This window comes from Eumetopias jubatus, unplaced genomic scaffold (genome assembly GCF_037043125.1).
Source record: "Eumetopias jubatus isolate StellerSeaLion01/CBP00866 unplaced genomic scaffold, mEumJub1_p1.0 scaffold_12, whole genome shotgun sequence".
NCBI lineage: Eukaryota > Metazoa > Chordata > Mammalia > Carnivora > Otariidae > Eumetopias > Eumetopias jubatus.
This window is the reverse complement of record NW_028274818.1, coordinates 28,037,449-28,056,128: the sequence shown is the minus strand read 5'-3', so window position 1 is coordinate 28,056,128 and position 18,680 is coordinate 28,037,449. Positions and strand designations below refer to the sequence as shown.

The window sequence follows — 18,680 nt, the reverse complement described above, 5'->3', positions numbered from 1 at the left end:
ATAGTGTCACCCCGCTGCCTGGTCAGTGTTTGTATTTCCCTCCACCTACTTGAGTTGTCATGGTTACTGATGATTTGGTCCCTGGTGTTATCCCTATGGATTAGTCATCTTCACTCTGTCTAGTTGGTGTGCATGTACACCATGTCGCTCGTATAAGCATAGTCAATGTCATTTGTCTGATGCCTTTTCAAAAAATTCAGTTTTCTGTTTGACCCTAATATAGAATATCTTAGACCACTTAGAGAGTAAACCTCTGTATTGGGTTAAGGCAAGCAGATCTTCTGAAACCACACCTCTTGTTTTGCTGGTTTGTAATGATTCATAAACAGTTTGTGTCTCCTACAGGCTCCTAGAACACCCCTGACCTCACTGTTATGGGTATCTTCTTAGGAGTATTACCTCCCTAAGAGCTTCCTATGGAGAACCAATCTACTGAATCACTTACGTTTGTTTGATAATTGTGGAATAGTCTTTTTTTTTTTTTAAGATTTTATTTATTCATTTGAGACACAGAGATAGAGAGAGAGAGAAAGCATGAGCAGGGAGAGAGGCAGAGGGAGACGCAGGCTCCTCGCTGAGCCAGGAGCCCGATGTGGGGCTCGATCCCAGGACCCTGGGATCATGACCCGAGCCGAAGGCAGACGCTTAACCATCTGAGCCACCCAGGCGCCCCTCTTTTCTTTTTTCTTAAAGCTTTTTATAAAAATCATATGCCCTATATATAGCTATAGTATATGGGTTGTGGATAACTTAACAGTGGTGTGCTTAGTAATAACACTTGCACTTCTCTCATCTTATGCAACAGTATTCTTACTTACGCAGTAATGTTCACTATATACTGTCAAAACTAACTCCACCCCCCCCTCCCGGAATGGAACTTTATCAGTTATTTTGGTGAGCTGAGAGCTGGACACCCACTCCTAATCTTTCTTATTTTTCTTTTTCTTCTGTGTGTGCAAAGTGAACGTGGTGGCATGAGGATCCACTTCTAAATAATAATTCCATTTTGTGTCATACCACTTCACTGAATGTATTAGCCCGTAGCCTAAAATTATTCCTCACCGCGTTTGTAACCCTTCTCTTTCACATGGAAGAACCTTCTCTTCTTTTCATCCTATTTGTATCTGTTTTTTTTTTCCTGCTTATAATAGTGCCCCACCTAAGGTAGCAACCAACATTTGTATAGTCCTTTGCTGTTTAAAAATTCTTATGTATGTCTGCCCCTATGTGAATCTCAGCAGCGATTCTTGAAGTAGGTGTGGCAAGTAGTGTTGTAGTTCCCATTTTACAGATGAGGAATCTGAAGCTTAGAAAATTGTTACTTGTGCAAGATTAGAAAAGAAACAAGTTGCCCTTCGGCATAGATTTTCCAGACTTAAATTCCAGAGCTTTATATCTCACCTAATAAGGAGCTGAATATAAATAAGACAGATGCTAAGAGGGCCATATTCATTATTTTAAGTTTCTGGACTCTTTGAGAAGGTGAATATTTATTTTTCAAGTATACTTGAGATGTTAAGGGGATTGAGATCTGGTTTCTGGAATGAACCATTTCTTGGGTTCATAGATGCTAGAGAAATAGAATCCAGTTTCTGGTCCATGTGCTTCTTTACTGAATCACTATTCTATCAAAGCACAGTTTTCTTAGTGCAACTCAGTAGCCCTGTTTCTTCTAAGGTGACTCTGCTACCTGAATCTGGTCCTTGCTGTATATATTTTAATAATGCCCTGAGAAAAGCACCTGCTTTGAGGTCACTCTGGTAGATCTCGTTCTCATACAAGGTAACCATTTTTCTGATCCCTTCTGAGACTGACCTTTTTGGTGCCTTTCCTTCTATCTTAACTACCATCCCAGATCGTGCAGTACAACTTCTCACTTTATACGCTCTTCCCATTCAGTAATCTCTTGAAATAGGAGAGGAAGGAGATGACGGCTGTGAGGGTTTTAACAACAGTGACACCTGCGTAGGCAATATAGGCATTCGTCCCTGTTTATGGACCTGGCAATGAGTTGAGTTGAATAGGTATACTCAGTATTAGACAAATTCAGCCAAAGATTAAGCTGCTTGAAGATTTGAAGCCAAACAAACCTTCTGTTGAGAAACTATCTCTTTGTTTAAATCAAGACAAGGGGCCTTTATTGCCTCAGGAACTCTTTTACAAGTCAGTTTCCGTGGAGTGACAGTATGTCTCTCCATGCTCTGAAGAACTCTTAAGGTACGTAAAAGGTTATATTCAGAATGTGAGACGGGAGCGGCCAGTAGCCGAACAATTTACTTTGTGACTGATTGTCCTTCTGTGAAATGGAGAGTGGTACAGTTATCTGAATTGTTTCATTAAAATATCCATCTGTTATCTAAGCACAGTATGAATTATCAGGATAATTGCTTTCTTTCTCCCTTTTGTTTGGCCACGGCCTCTTGACCAACTGTGAATTGCCATCTTGGCATGTTGGAGGAAACCCCCAGGTGATATTGGTGGTTGGTTCCCCACCCCCCCCCCGACAAGGTCACAGTAAATGATTTACACTTCAGGTTGTGGTGCCTTGATGCTGCTCTTGACTTAGAGACCTTTCTTTCTTGGCAGACTTTGCTTAGGCCACGAGGTGCTTGAGTCAATGATAAGCTGCAGGGGGCCTATTAATAATACTTGAAATAGACTGAGGTAAGAAATATCTCAAAGGTTAGACCTTCTCTGATGAAAGCCTTGGAAACTGATGCCAACTAACCCAGCTTGGGTGAATAAATTGTATATGCCCTTAGTATCCCAGAGTTATCAATGAAAATTGGGCATTACTCTGATTATATAACCCTTGAAAGTATTTGTTTGCTCACAGAGGAATTCCCATTTCATTTGTGTATATACACTATAAGTCATGATGTATGGGTTAATAATTCTGTGTGGGGTGGTACTTGTTGAAATTTATTTTTATTTATTTATTTTGCAAGGTTGATTGTTATCACCTATTTTGGTATTCTTAGTATTAAAATCTTGGGTGCTCTAGATGTAGATACAGGCTCTTAAAACTATATCTACCAAATCATTGGTCTACTGTAAGAGGCAAGTGCTTGCTTTCAGAAGGGAGATCTTCTGGGATTTGTTAGAATGAGTGCCTGCATATTTCTTCAAAATATGTTTTATTGGCACTTGTATCTGTGTTGGGTGTAGTGGATACTAATGTCAGTGCACACAGAGATGAGGATGACTCTGTACTTGACTCAGAAACTCAGGTCAGTTTTGTAATGGTCTCAGGGTCCAAGTTTGGACCCTCAGGGACACCCCAGACTGGAAATTCAGTTCCTTGTATTTTCTGTTATGATACAGCTGCCTCCATCTGACCCTGTAGCTTCAGGGAGATTAAAATGATCTTTCTCTGGAAGACAGAAATGGATGAGGGAAGGAGGAAAGGCAGAGCAATTTATATTCAGAGTGAGACAGAGTAAGACAGAAGAAGACTAGGATGATAGTGTGTTCAGTTCAGTACAAAATAGTGTGTATATGTGCCAACAGGTATGGTGAAATAAAACTTGTATTCTTTGTAGTTTTGTTTTGTTTTATTTTAAGTAATCTCTATGCCCAATGTGGGCCTCAAACCCATAACCGTGAGATCAAGAGTCACATGCTCCATCTACTGAGCCAGCCAGGTGCCCCTAAAACTTGTATTCTTTAACCCTTTCTCTTTTATTCCAAGTTTTATTCCAACTTATTTCTCTTATAGTTCCACCTGTGAAATGACTTTGCCTTACCCTGTGTATAATGATGAATTCTGCTCAGTGTCAGGACCCAAGGCAATATGGGATTAAGAAAATCCTGTTGGCTTCTTCATTATTGTGAATCTAGAACAGTCATCCTGAGTCATTTTAGTAGTTTGCCTCTTCAGATTGGTTGATATGATGCATCAGACTATGTTGGGCACCTGGCTCCTTGCCTTATGAGTATTAGGCCCAAGTTTCCATGCCATAGTGCACTTCAAAGCCAGATTTGAAAAATAAGCTTATTTTTATGGTGGGGTGTTTTTTTGTTTGTTTTGTTTTGTTTTTGAGTACAGATGCAAGTTACTTTTATTTGTTCCCTAGCCAGATTTTTGTTGCCCATTCTTAAAGTCCTGTAGAGTAACAGTATACTATCATTTGGGCTTATAGAATCTTCTCTGTGAGTTTTAAATAGGCAAGCTGTCAGTGTGTTTGGTTTAAGCATAATTCTGCTAAAGGTAGAAGGTTGGACAGGTCTTGTTGGTAAATTAAAATTAAGTCATTGCTTGCTTATTTTTATTTTTAAGTATTTTTAAATTAAAGTATACTTTATAGGGATGCTTGGGTGGCTTAGTTGGTTAAGCGTCTGCCTTCGGCTCAGGTCATGCTCCCAGGGTCCTGGGATCGAGACCCGCATCAGGCTCCCTGCTCAGCGGGGAGTCTACTTCTCCATCTCCCTCTGCATGCTCCCCCCTTGTGCTTGCTTTCTCTCTGTCAAATAAATAAAATCTTAAAAAAAAAGTATACTTTATACACAGTAAAATTCACCTGTCTTGCACGTAGGGTTCTGTGAGTTTTGACAAATACATGCAGTTGTGTAGCCACTACCACAATCAACATATAGAATATTATCATTATCTCCAAGATTTCTCTGTGCTCCTTGTAGCCAACTCCTCCTCCCACCCCTAGCCCCTGGCAGCCATTCATCAATGTTCTGTTCCCATAACCACAGTGCCATATAGATGAATCGTACAGCATGAAGCCTTTTGAATCTGGCTGCTTTCATTTGCTGTAATGCACTGACATTCATCCATTTTGTTGCATGTGTCAGTAGCTCACTGGTCTTTATTGCTGAGTGTATTCCAGCATATGGAAGTACTACAGTTTGTTTATCCATTCACCAGTTGAAGGACATTTGGATTATTTCCAGTTTTGGGTAATAATGAATAAAGCTGCTAGAAACATTTGTGTACACGTTGTTGTGTGAACATGTTTCATTTTACTTTGGTCAAATTCCTAGCAGTGGGATAACTGAGTCCTGTGGCAATGAATGTTTCATATATATATATTTTTTAAGATTTTATTTTACTTGAGAGAGAGCGAGAGAGCAGGGGCAGGAGCAGAGGGAGAGGGACATGCACACTGTGCTGAGCGCAGAGCCGGAGTGGGGCTCCGTCCCATGATCCTGAGATCATGACCTGCGTTGGATGCTTAACTGACTGAGCCACCCAGGCGCCCCAGTGAATGTTTAACTTTAAAAGAAACTGCCAAACTGTTTCCCAAAATGGCTCTACCATTTTGCATTCCACCTAGCAATGTATGAGTTCTAGCTGCTTTGCATCCTTACCAGTACTCAGGATTATCATTTTATTTAAGCTGTTCTCATGGTTACATCGTGGTAAGTCATTTTTTATGACAGTAGTAAGGACAGTAGTAACAGCAGCCTTAGTAGTTACAGTAGTAGTAATTATGGCTCTCACTTATGTGGTATTTACTCTGAGCCAAGGACTCTTCTAAGTTCTTTTAATATATTAACTTGTGTGTAATACTCAAAACAACTCATGAGTGAGGTACTTTTATTATTGTCTGGATTTTGTAGAGATAGGGAAACTGAGACACTGCTCAAGGTCACAGAGATAATAACTGGCAGAGCTAGGATTTATTTAAGTCCAGGCAGTCTGACTGGAGAGTCCACGTTCTTAACTTTATATTGCCTCTTACTAGACTAAATTGCCTTTCATTCTAAAAAAGATTAGAAAATGACATTATTAAAAAAAGTTGAAAGTAACTTAAAATCAGGCTACTCAGAGATATATGCTACTAAAATTTAGTGTATTCCTTGCAGGTTTTTTTTTTTTTAACATTATATTGAGTTCATATGTATGTGTTTAGCTGCATATTTACAAAGTTGGTATCATATACTGTCTCCTGATTTTTTCATTTAACTTTCTTTGTAATTGTTTTCTTGTATCATTAAATATGCTTTGAAAGTAAAGTTTTTGACGTTTGAATAGTATGTCATCATTTGGATATGCTTTACTATATATCTTCCTTGTTAGAGGTTTTATTAGATTGTTAATTTACTGCTAATACTGAATGCCTAATAATTGTAAGTCTGTGTTAAAGTGTATGTTTGCTGATAGGTATAGTTTCTGCCCTCAAGAAACTCACAGTCTGGTTTGGAGACAGATAAATAAAAAACAATTACTTTTAGAGTGATAATTTCTATGATAACAGGGAAAGATGCACTCCTAAGTGGAGGGTCGAAGAAAGACAGTCCATGGTGATGGAGCAGTGTGGGCAGAGAGATAGAAAGAAGTATGGTACGCAGGCAGAGAAGAAACAAAGGTGGGGATCCCTAATGGATGTGTTTGGAGGGTTAGGGAATGGGTGAGAATAACATCCTAGAAGACTTTGAACATCAAACAGCAGGCCAAGAATGCTTGATGGAGTCCTTAGCAGAAGAATTTTGTGGGTTTGAGCGGGGAGGTTAACCCAGCCAAAGCAACATATGAAGCTGTATTTGGATTTCAGAGTGAATGGAAAGACACAGATGAAAGAACCAGCTGAGAGAATGCAGATGAGAAAGGCAAGTATAATACAGTTCTAACCTGTGAGTCTGAAAGAATTTTGTTATTCAGATGGTTATAGGAGTCAGTCCGATTTTGGACCGAGGAGCTCTGAAGACGTCCAAGTAGAAATATCCTGTAGGCATCTATGATTCAAGGCTAATCCTCACCTCCCTATCTAGGCTTCAGTTTCCTCGTATTTAAAATGAGAGAGTTGGATATTAACATAAAGGTAAGAGTTGAAGCAATGAATGTGGAGGAGGAGAGGAGAAAATATAACAGAGAAGAACAAAAAACACAATTAGGTGGTAGGCAGAGGATGCAGAAGTTCCCATTAGAGCCGTAGGAGTGTGGTAGGCTGACAAATGCCCCCTTAAAGATGTCCACGTCCTAATCCCCAGAACCTGTAAATATGTTACCTTGTATGGTAAAAGGGACTTTGCAGATATGATTAAGTTTAGGGTCTTGAAGTGGGAAGATTATCTTGGATTATCCAGGGGAGTCCAATGTAATCATAAGGGTCTTTATGGAAGAGAAGGCAGGCAGGAGAGCAGAGTCAGTGGTAGATGTGATGATAGAAGCAAGAGACGGGAGTGATCAGAGGAAGGGGCTGTGAGCCAAGGAATGCAGGCAGCCTCTGGAGGCTGGAAAAGGCAAGAAAATGGAGTCTCCCCACAGAGTCTCAGGAAGGAGTGAGCCCTGCCAAAAATTTGACTTTAGCACAGTGAGACTGAGTTCAGACTTCTGATCTCCAGAGCTGTAAGATAATAAATATGTTTTTAAGCTACTGATTTTGTGGTAATTTGTTGCAGCACAACAGGAAACTAATACAGAGGAGAACCAAGACAGCACAGTAATATTGAGGCGTTTCAAGGGATGGATGGTCAGTAATGTAAAAGGGAATTGAGGAGAAGACCTAAAAAAACACAAAACCTATTGGACTTGGTCATTTATAACCTTAGAAAGAACAGTTTCAATTGAAAGATGTTTTTGAGGGCTTTTGTGGAGATTATTTGAAGTTTTTTCTTATTAAGGTAAGTTAATCTTTCTGTTGATTTTTGGAAGGAGAAAAATAGATCTACCATCAGTATGATTCTAAATGTAAATTAGGACCCAAAATATATGGGAAGCCTCCTAAAAGGCTGGCTTTTGACTAATTCAAAATGATGAAAAGGTTTCATTATTTATGAGTTAAGAATATTATAGAATATTAAACTTGACTCTGGAAGCAAAAAGGTTATAGTCCTATTACTGAAGGGCTGATTAGCTAGTTGAGATTATTGTATTTCCCAGTTCTCGTTTGGCCCATTTCCCACTCATTAGCACTGTCACTGGAGGGCAGCCTTAGGGGAGCAGTGATAGGGAGGTTAGTACCAATAAAGAGTTTCTTCTGCCATTTATTCTTTTACATTCATTTATTGAATGTCTACTCTATGCCTGACTCTGTGCTTCTTGTTGTTACTTAGCAATTGATATGTTTTAGAAATGAACTAGAATTTTGGGAATGCTGTCCAGAATAGCCGGTTCCTATTATCATTTGTAATAGGAAATTGGCTACGTAGTGATTTTCTATTTTAGCATCATGGCTCTTGGGGATTGGAGGGAAAGTATTATATTCATCAGTATTTGTTTTCATCTGTGCTTGTGGATTTATACCTTTATACCTAAAGATGGTATAAAGATGGAAGTTTGGGATCTTTAATAAATCTTTAGTGTTTCAACATAGTAGTAATAAATCCAGATTAAAGATCTTGACCCAGAATTTTATATAGGGCAAGGAATTGAAACCTCGTTTGAAGCTCGCTCAGTTTGTTGACTTGAGGCAGGAGGCTTTGAATGTATTGGGGATTTCCCCCCTGCTTTTGAAGTGTAATTTAAAAAATTGTTTCTTAGGAGGCACCTGGCTGGCTCATTCGGTAGAGTGTGTGACTCTTGATCTCAGGGTTGTTAAGTTCAGGCCCCACATTGGGTGTAGAAATTACTTAAAAATAAAATCTTTAAAAAAATAAAATAAAAAATTGTTTCTTAAATCTTGGATTTTAGATTGTAACCAAACTGAGTACATTTGGGGGGCTTGAAGTTTTATCAGGCAACAATGAGCTCGTATTCATTTCATGAGTCAGTGTAATTGGAAAACTGAATCCTTAGTTCTTAACATTGAAAATTGATCTGCATGTGGTTTCTAATGCAATATTGTAGTATGTTGTAGTTATGGGATGGGTTTGTGTAAGAATTTAGAGATTTTGTACTTAGTATCCTAAACATTGTCATATCGTGACAATCTTTTGGAATCATTCTCTTGCAATTTTGGGAAAGTATTCTACATTGCTATGCTCTGAATATCCATGACATATATGGTATAAAACCTGACTGTTACTTATGAATTTTTGGTCTAGTGACCCACTTTCTTTTTATTTTGTTAAAAACTTTTTTATTGTAGAATATTTTAAAATATAAAGTATAAAAGTAAAGAGAGTAGTATAATGAATTCTCAAAACTTATCAACTCACGGCCAATTTTGTTTCTTTATAGGTCCTTTTCTCCTCATCCCCAATCTACTGGATTATTTTACAGCCAATCCTAGATATAACATACTTTTATTTGTAAATATTTCAGTATGTATTTCTAAAAGATGGAAATGTAATAAAAACAATTACAATCACATTATCACACCTAAATACTGAACACTTACTCCTTAACATTGTAAAATATTCAGCAGTGTTTAAATTTCCCTGATGGTTCATGGATTTTTTTTTTTTACAGTTATTTTATTTGAATTAGAATTCATGTAAGGTCTGCATTGGTTCATATGTATCTTAAGACTCTCTTAATTTATACTTTGCTCCTCACTTTTTTTCTCTGCATCTTATTTGTTGAAAAGCAGGATTGTTTGTACTGTAGTTTCCCACAGTCTGGATTTTGCTGACTACATGCTTATAGTGTTAACATGTTCCTTTGTCTCCTGTATTTTCTATACACTGGTAATCAGATCTAGAGATTTGATCTGATTCAGGTTTGAATTTTTTAGCAAGAATACATCGTAGGTGGTGGTGTATGTTTCTCTTGGGAGGCGTATCATATCTAGTTATCTCTCTCGTGGTTTAATGGCATTGATGGCCTAACAGAATTTTGACGTTTCAAGCCAGTCTTGACTAGACCTGAATTTTGGTAATTAATTCATTTTTATAATTATCATCACATTTTCTTGTGTTGACCTTTTAATTGGGATACCAGTGATCAATTCAAAACATGTAAATTGTGAACACTGTGAATAAAATAGTTAATATAGGTGTAGTCTATTGACTGTTGGAAGGCTTGACATGGTACTCAGCAAATTTAGATTAGTGCCCTTCATGTGTAAATATTTGTCAGTGATGATGACAATGGAGTAAACTTTCTCTACTACCTTTTCATATCAGTTCCATTAACTCTCAACTGAAGTTCCCCTTATTTTGAAATAGTGTTCAAAGTTCCAGTTCAGTAATATGGTTTCTTGTCCCCTAAGATCACCACCAGCCCTTGACCTTTGTTATTAAAGAAAACATGAGGGGCGCCTGGGTGGTGCAGTCAGTTGAGCATCAGACTCTTGATTTTGGCTCAGGTTATGATCTCAGGGTCATAAGATTGAGCCCTGTATTGGGCTCTGCACTCAGCGAGGAGTCTGCTTGAGATTCTCTCTCCCTCCCCCCTTACCCCCCCCCCCCGACACATGCAGGCTCTTTCTCTCTATGATAAATAATTCTTAAAAAAAAAAACAACTTGAGATCCTCCAAAGAAAACTAAAAAATAAAGAGTAAATTGGCTGTACAAGGAGAGAGGTACTTTCTTTATAGGCATCTGGCCTTATTTAATAAGGGAGAAGATAGGAAGAGAAGAGTGCCCATTACAAGTGCAACAGTTTTGGGCAGTCAACTGTAGGCAAATGATGTGCTTATCTTAGAAAATGGAAGTGACATTTGGAATAGTCATATGGAGGTTGGGTTGGCTGACCTTGTGTTGTGCTCTTGGAGGAGGAGGAGAGATCTGCCCTTCTAATTGAACAAGAATTTTACAGTAGAGTATATGGTTTTATGAACTATGTTTTATTTATATGGGGCATTTCATGGGAAACAGGTTTACTTTCTTTTTGCTTCTCTGCAACATTTTTGCCAGGTTTCTTAGTTAGCTGTTGTTTTTTTTTTTTTTTTTTTTTTTATTTTTTTTATTTTTTTAAAGATTTTATTTATTTGAGAGAGAGAGCACATGAGAGGGGGGAGGGTCAGAGGGCGAAGCCGACTCCCCGCTGAGCAGGGAGCCCGATGCGGGACTCAATCCAGGGACTCCAGGATCATGACCTGAGCCGAAGGCAGTTGCTCAACCAACTGAGCCACCCAGGCACCCTATTTTTTATTTTTTTAAAGATTTTATTTATTCATTTGACAGAGAGAGAGACAGAGAGAGAGGGGAGACAAGCAGGGGGAGTGGGAGAGGGAGAAGCAGGCTTCCTGCTGAGCAGGGAGCCCGATGTGGGGCTCTATCCCAGGACCCTGGGATCATGACCTGAGCCGGAGGCAGACGCTTAACGACTGAGCCACCCAGGCGCCCCTAGGTAGCTGTTTTTATTCATTTACTTATTTTTTAAGTCAACTGGCCTAGCTATGAGATATGACTGCAAAGTGCCAACGCAGATTGTGTTCGGGTCTTTTGGATGCAGCTTCAGTGTTACATGATCACGCCCCTTGTATTGATTTTCCTCTCCATGTTTAGATTGTTTCCCTTTGACAGTAAAAGAGCATGAAAAATGAGGTCAAAAGAATAACTCACCTCATTATAAATCACCAGAGGTAATGGAAAATGATTTGAAGGATGACTGAGCTGTGTTCCATCTGTTGAGAATCACTTCACCTGTTGGAGAGTTCCTGCAGCACACAGACCGAAGTGAGAAGGCCCCTCCATGTCTCACCAAGTGCCATACTGGGCTAGTATCAGGAGAATGTTACTGCTGGAACTCTCAAGTGCTTAGCAGATTTTTAAAATAGGCAACATATTTTTGATTGGTATCCGTTTTCAGGTGAGAGTAGAGACTTGTTTGCCTTGTTTCAGTTCTTTTTGTGCTTTAGCAGGATCACCAAGGCTCATGGGTTTTTATAGGGGAATAATTTTAAAATATAATGATTTTTATCTCTCTGTTTCTAGTCAGTATCTAAATTATTATTAAGAAGGCTCTTAACCTTCATTTTTTTAAATATCAAGAAAAGAGAAAATTCCTGTTCTTCTCATAATACACTTCTGTGGTTGGATCTTTAAAAATCTGAATGAGGGCGCCTGGGTGGCTCAGTTGGTTAGGCGACTGCCTTCGGCTCAGGTCATGATCCTGGAGTCCCGGGATCGAGTCCCGCATCGGGCTCCCTGCTTGGCAGGGAGTCTGCTTCTCCCTCTGACCCTCCCCCCATCTCATGTGCTCTCTCTCTCTCATTCTCTCTCTCTCAAATAAATAAATAAAAATCTTAAAAAAATAAAAATCTGAATGATCCTTTATTAATTGTTTTTGGCCAAATATTTATTGGATACTTCCTAGATGCCAGATCTTTTAGTAGATGCTGGGATACAACGATGGCAGAGTCCCTGCCCTTAGCGATTTTGCAGTTATTGGGAAACTCATAGTTTTAAAGATATAATCTGGTTCATATTGCTCCCATTTAGCATTGGATCCATTTCCTATTATCCTGTTCATAGTAAAAGTGAAAAAAGGGTATTGATCATTATCTGTAATTTGCCTTTGTATATTTTTAGATTATCAAGTCTTGATCCTCAGCCTTGTATAATACAGTCCTTAGCCTTTTCTAATCTAATGAACATGACCATCCGTTTAATTTAAGATCAATTTCCAAATCATTAATCATTTGCTATCTCTCCTGTGGATTTTTAATCTCGCCAGCTCTCTTTGGACTCAGTGATAAGAGTCAGTAGTGGCTTCAGCTCTGGGGACCAACTCTAGGATAAAAGACTATTATAGGGCCACTTGAAAGTAGAGTTGTAGGACTAGCCATTATGTATTTTTTTGTTATAGGATTATCAAATTCAGGACATTATAGCAAAAAGAACATTAGAGGACATCTGATCCACCTCTGTCACTTTACAAATGAGAAATCTGAGTTCGAGAAAGAAGCTAAAAGAATGCCATAAGCATGTAACAGAGATAAAATATAATGACGTTTTATTTATAAAATGATCCAGTTTCTGCTTGATATTCTTTTCTATCTATGAAAGGTAAGTTTGGGAAAAAGTAAAATATTCTCTAAATTCTTTTAAGAACTTTTGAAGAAGGATGATACCCTGTAGTTGTATTTCTCTTTTGCAAACTTCAATATAATAGAATCCTCATGCTATAATTATTCACATTTCAAGAGAATTAATCTCAGAGTTCTTTTAAAGTATTGGTTTCACATTTAATTTAGTCATCTCTGTATTTGCTGATAAGTAACATCATAGCATTAAAGCAAAATTATATAAAAGAAAAAACCAATTCATTAGTACAAATAACACCCTAACACAGGGACTGTTCTCATTTTTCTTTGTTCTTTCCCAGGCTATTAATTTTTACAAATGTTTTAACATGATAGAAATAACAGTGTGTCATGATTATAGCAAGTACTGTTTACTGAGTGCCCACTGTGTACCAAGTGTTGCACCATGCATTTTGCTTTTAAAATTATTTTTACATCAACAACTCTACCAAGTAAGTGATATTATTTCATTTAATAATGAAGGGAATTTGCCCTTACCTAGGTCTCATTGAATCTAGGTCTGTGTGACTCAGAAGCTTCAAGTTTTCTGCCTAGGTTTTGCTGCTTTTCTTTTCTTTTTTTTTTGAAGATGGTTTTTATTTGAGGGACAGAGAGCGAGCATGCACATGAGCCCGCCTGAGCAGGGGGCGGGGCAGAGGAGCAAGCTGAGTGCCGGCGGAGCTCGGAGCCCACCGCAGGACTCCGACCGAGATCACACCCTCAGCCTAAGTCAAAAGCTTAACTGACCGATCCCCCTGAGGCGTCCCATGCTGCTTTTCTGACATCCTGGTTCACCTCTCCATTTAGAACTTCTGTTAACTTTATTTATTTTTTTAAAGTAGGCTGTATGCTCAACATGGGGCTTGAACTCACCACCCCAAAAGTAAGAGGCACATGTTCCACCAACTGAGCCAGCCAGGCACCCCTAAACCTTTTGTTTACTTTTAAAAGGCCTCTTAGATCTTTTAGATGCGTACCATTTTGGGGCAAAGGGGGGAGATTTCCTTTTTTGCATTCTGTTGCTCCTTTGATTTTTATGTTGTCGAAGTTCTGTGTCTACTCTGTGAGATGATGCATGGCTTCCCAACCTCTTTCATGTCATGGCATGTGCAGAAGATGACATTATTTGTATAGCACACTTGGTAAACTTGGGAGACTTGGGAGTTTTGTACAAAAATTCATTGTATTTCCCTAAAATGTCAGGATAAAATCTTTTAAAAATCAGGCTTTGGTTAATTGTTAGCATTAAAATCTATTAATAATAAATAGGGGCACTTGGCTGGCTCAGTTGGTGGAGCATGTGATTCTTGATCTTGGGGTTGTGAGTTCCAGCTCCACCTTGGGTGTAGAGACTACTTAAAAATAAAATCTTTTAACAAAAATTTTAAAGGAAAATCACTATTTAAAAAATAAAATATAAGTAGACCAAGAAGTAGCAATCAAGAAATGAACAAAATCAATTATGTCTTATTTAGAAACACCAAATTATAGCAGATGTATTAATGCTGATGTTGGTCATGATGATAATTATGACATTCCCATCTTCTAGTCAGAAATAGTGTGGAAAAATTGGAGCAAATTAAATAGAAAAACAATATATTTTACACGTGCATGCAAAACATAGAACTTCACTACTGTTAAACAATGTAGACTAAAATTAAAATACAGGTGAAAATGATTAAATAGGAAGATCAAGGAAAGGGCTATTTTATGGAGTCACTATAGCAAGCTCTCTGGCAATGGAGTTTTATATACCAAAATTATTATTTCTAAATTTAGGAAGTTTATAGAGGTAGCCATACAAATTAAATATAATTTTACCTATTTTAAGTTTTGATTGGTTGCAAAACATTTTTTAATAGTATTACAAAATTTCATTCAAAAAATCTTTGCATCACCCTTGTTAATACATTTGTAGTACAATATATGATTGGGAAGACCTGATAGAAAGCCCTTTAGATCAAACATTTAGTAGTTATCACTCAGTAGATATGGACTGTTATTATTATGTTGAGTTACTATAGCAAAATGGTTAAGATTATGGTTAAAATAGACCTGGGTTCTAGTCAGAATGGCTAAAATTAACAAGTCAGGAAATGACAGAGGTTGGCGGGGATGCGGAGAAAGGGGAACCCTCCTACACTGTTGGTGGGAATGCAAGCTGGTGCAGCCACTCTGGAAAACAGTATGGAGGTTCTTCAAAAAATTGAAAATAGAGCTACCATACGATCCAGCAATTGCACTACTGGGTATTTACCCCAAAGATACAAATGTAGGGATCCGAAGGGGTACGTGGACCCCAATGTTTATAGCAGCAATGTCCACAATAGCCAAACTGTGGAAAGAGCCAAGATGTCCATCGACAGATGAACGGATAAAGAAGATGTGGTATACACACACACACACACACACACACACACACACACACACACACACACACACACACAATGGAATATTATGCAGCCATCTAAAGGAATGAGATCTTGCCATTTGCAATGACGTGGATGGAACTGGAGAGTGTTATGCTGAGCGAAATAAGTCAATCAGAGAAAGACATGTGATATGAGGAATTCTTAATCTCAGGAAACAAACTGAGGGTTGCTGGAGTGGTGGGGGGTGGGAGGGATGGGGTGGCTGGGTGATAGACATTGGGGAGGGTATGTGCTATGGTGAGCGCTGTGAATTGTGCAAGACTGTTGAATCACAGATCTGTACCTCTGAAAGAAATAATATATGTTAAAAAAAAAAGAAGAAGATAGCAGGAGGGGAAGAACGAAGGGGGGTGGAAATTGGAGGGGGAGATGAACCATGAGAGACGATGGACTCTGAAAAACAAACTGAGGGTTCCAGAGGGGAGGGCGGTGGGAGGATGGGTTAGTCTTGTGATGGGTATTAAAGAGGGCACATTCTGCATGGAGCACTGGGTGTTACACGCAAATAATGAATCATGGAACACTACATCAAAAACTAATGATGTAGGGTGATTAACGTAACATAATAATAGTAAAAAAAAAGGAAAAAAATATACTTGGGTTCTAATCCTGGCTTTGCTTCTTACTAAGCTTTGTGTAAGCTGTGTGAGCACAGTGCCTGATTCTTAATAGGCACATAGGTGATTTTTCCATTAGTCTTGAGATGAAGACCAAAATCTTTAATAATGAGGCCTTGTCGTGACCCACCAGACACTATATGATCTGATCCCCATCACTATTTGATTATCTACCTGAACTCGTTTTTCTTCTTGTTCATTCCACTCCAGCCACACTGGCCTCTTCCCTGTTTCTGAAAACTCTAGTTCCTGTTCCTGCTGAGGGACCTTGCATCTGTTATCCCTTCTGCCTAGAAGGCTACTTGATCAGATATCCACAAGCCTTGCTTTTTTACTTTCTGCAGATCTTTACTCATATGTTACCTTTGCAGCGAAGCACTCCCTGGCCACCTGTCTAAAAATTTCAGATGAACTTTTCTCATATTCTTATTTTTAAAAATTGAGGTATATATTACATTTAGTAAAATGCATAGATCTTAAATATACAGTTTGATGGGTTTTGACAGTGTATACACCATATAGCTATCACCCAAATCAAGAAACAGGACATTTTCATCACCCTTGAAAGTTACATTTGAACTCTTCCCAGGTAATCACTATTGTGATTTCTGTCATTCTAGGTTAGTTTGGCTATTCTTAAAATGGAATGATATGTGCTTCTTTATGTTTGGTTTCTTGAACTGAACTTGTTTTTGAAGTTTATCCATTTTTTGGTGTATCAGTAGTTCATTCTTTTTATGGCTGAGTAGTTATTCCATTCTGTGAATTTTCATAATTAGTTTATCCTCCTGTAGATTGACTTTTGGATTCTTTCTTTCCCTTTTTCTTTTCCTCTTCCTCCTTCTATTATGAATAAAGCTGCTATGAATATTGTTCTACTGTACAAGTCTTTTTGTAGGTATGTTTTCCTTTCTCTTGGGTAAATACCTAGGGATGAAATTGCTGGGTTATAGAGTATGTGAAATTTTGGCTTTATTAATAACTTCAGCTTTCCAATGTGGTTGTACCATTTATGCTACTACTAGTCATGAATGATAGTTGTTTGCTCCACTTCTTAATTTTTGGTATTGTCAGTCTTTTTTATTCTTGTTGTTTGTCTTTTTAATACCAGCCATTCTAGTGTTTGTATATTGCTATCTCATTGAGGTTTTTTGTTTTTGATTTTTTAAAAAGATTTTATTTATTTGAGAGAGAGAGCATGAGTGAGGGGGATGGCAGAGGGAGAGAGAGAGAGAGAGAAAGTCCCAAGCAGACTCCTGGCTGAGCCTAGAGGGCTCAATCCCAGGACCCCGAGATCATGACCTGAGCCAAAATCAAGAGTTGGATGCCCAGCCGACTGAGCCACCCAGGAGCCCCCTCACTGAGGTTTTAATTTGGGATGACTAATAATGTTAAACACCTCATGTACTTACTGGTTGTTTGGAGTGTGTGTGTGTGTGTAGTGTCTGATTTAAATCTTTTGCACTTAAAAATATTTTTTGGTCCCTTTTATTATTGATTTGTAGAATTCTTGATGTTTTCTGGATATAAGTCCTTGGTCAGATATGTATTATAAATCTTTTCTATCTATGGCTTCTTTTTCATGTTATCTTTTTGTGTTTTGTTTTCACATTCTTACTTTTTTTTTAAAGATTTTATTTATTTATTTGAGAGAGAGAGTGAGTAAGAGAGCACACAAGCCGAGGCCAAGGGAGAGGGAGAAGCAGACTCCTCTGCTGAGCAGGGAGCGTGATGCGGGGCTCGATTCCAGGACCCTGGGATCATGACCTGAGCCGAAGGCAGACCCTTAACCAAATGAGCCACCCAGGCTCCCCATCTTTTTTTTTTTAAATAAACTTTTAGATTTATAAGTTGCAAAGATAGTTCAGGGAGTTCCTGTATACCCTTCACCCAGCATCCCCTGGTATTAACATCTTACTTAATTAACCACGGTACATTTTGTCAAAAGAGTTATTGTTTTTTTTATTGCTGTTCTGGATGGCATTTAACTCATTATATTTTAGGTTTTACTTGGATTAGACTTTATTTTCTTACTGAACTACATTATTTACCAGTTTTATCAAGTTGTGAATTTCCAGTTAGATATTAGCATCTATTAACAGTGATGATTTTTTTAAAGATTTTTTTTATTTGTTTTTGAGAGAGAGAGAGAGAGAGCACAGAGGGAGAGGGAGAAGCAGACTCCTCGCTGAGTGGAGAGCTGATGTGGAGCTCGATCCCAGGACCCTTGGATCATGACCTGAGCTGAAGGCAGATGCTTAACCAACTGAGCCACCCAGGAGCCCCAATCATGATTTTTTTTCCTTTATCCTTCAAGATTTAAATCTTTGAAGCACAGAAGCTAACACTTTGATGATGTCCAATTTTTTTGTTGTTGTTGCTTTTAGTGTCATATTTAAGAAACGACTTCCTAATTCAAGGTCACACAATTTACGTCTATTTTTTCTTTTAAGAGTTTTATAGTTTTAGGGGTGCCTGACTGGCTTAGTCAGTGAAGCATGTGACTCTTGATCTTAGGGTTGTAAGTTCAAGTCCCACACTGGGTGTAGAGATTACTTAAAAATAAAATCTTCAGTGGGGCCTGCGTAGCTCAGTCGGTTAAATAACTGACTCTTGATCTCAGCTCAGGTCTTGATCTCAGGATTTTGAGTTCAAGCCCCATATTGGGCTCCATGCCCAGCTTAAAATATAAATTAATTAATGAATTAAAATAATAAAATAAAATCTTTTTTAAAAAGAATTTTGTTGTTTTAGCTCTTTTTTTTTTAAGATTTTATTTATTTGACAGAGAGAGACACAGTGAGAGAGGGAACACAAGCAGGGG

General features: G+C 38.2%; 1 protein-coding gene across 2 annotated transcripts in view; it reads left to right on the top strand.

Moving 5' to 3' along the window:
* Positions 1–18,680, top strand: part of PPP1R12B (protein phosphatase 1 regulatory subunit 12B) — a 217,146-nt gene that overhangs the window by 598 nt on the left and 197,868 nt on the right. The gene's annotated exons all lie outside the window — the stretch shown is intronic.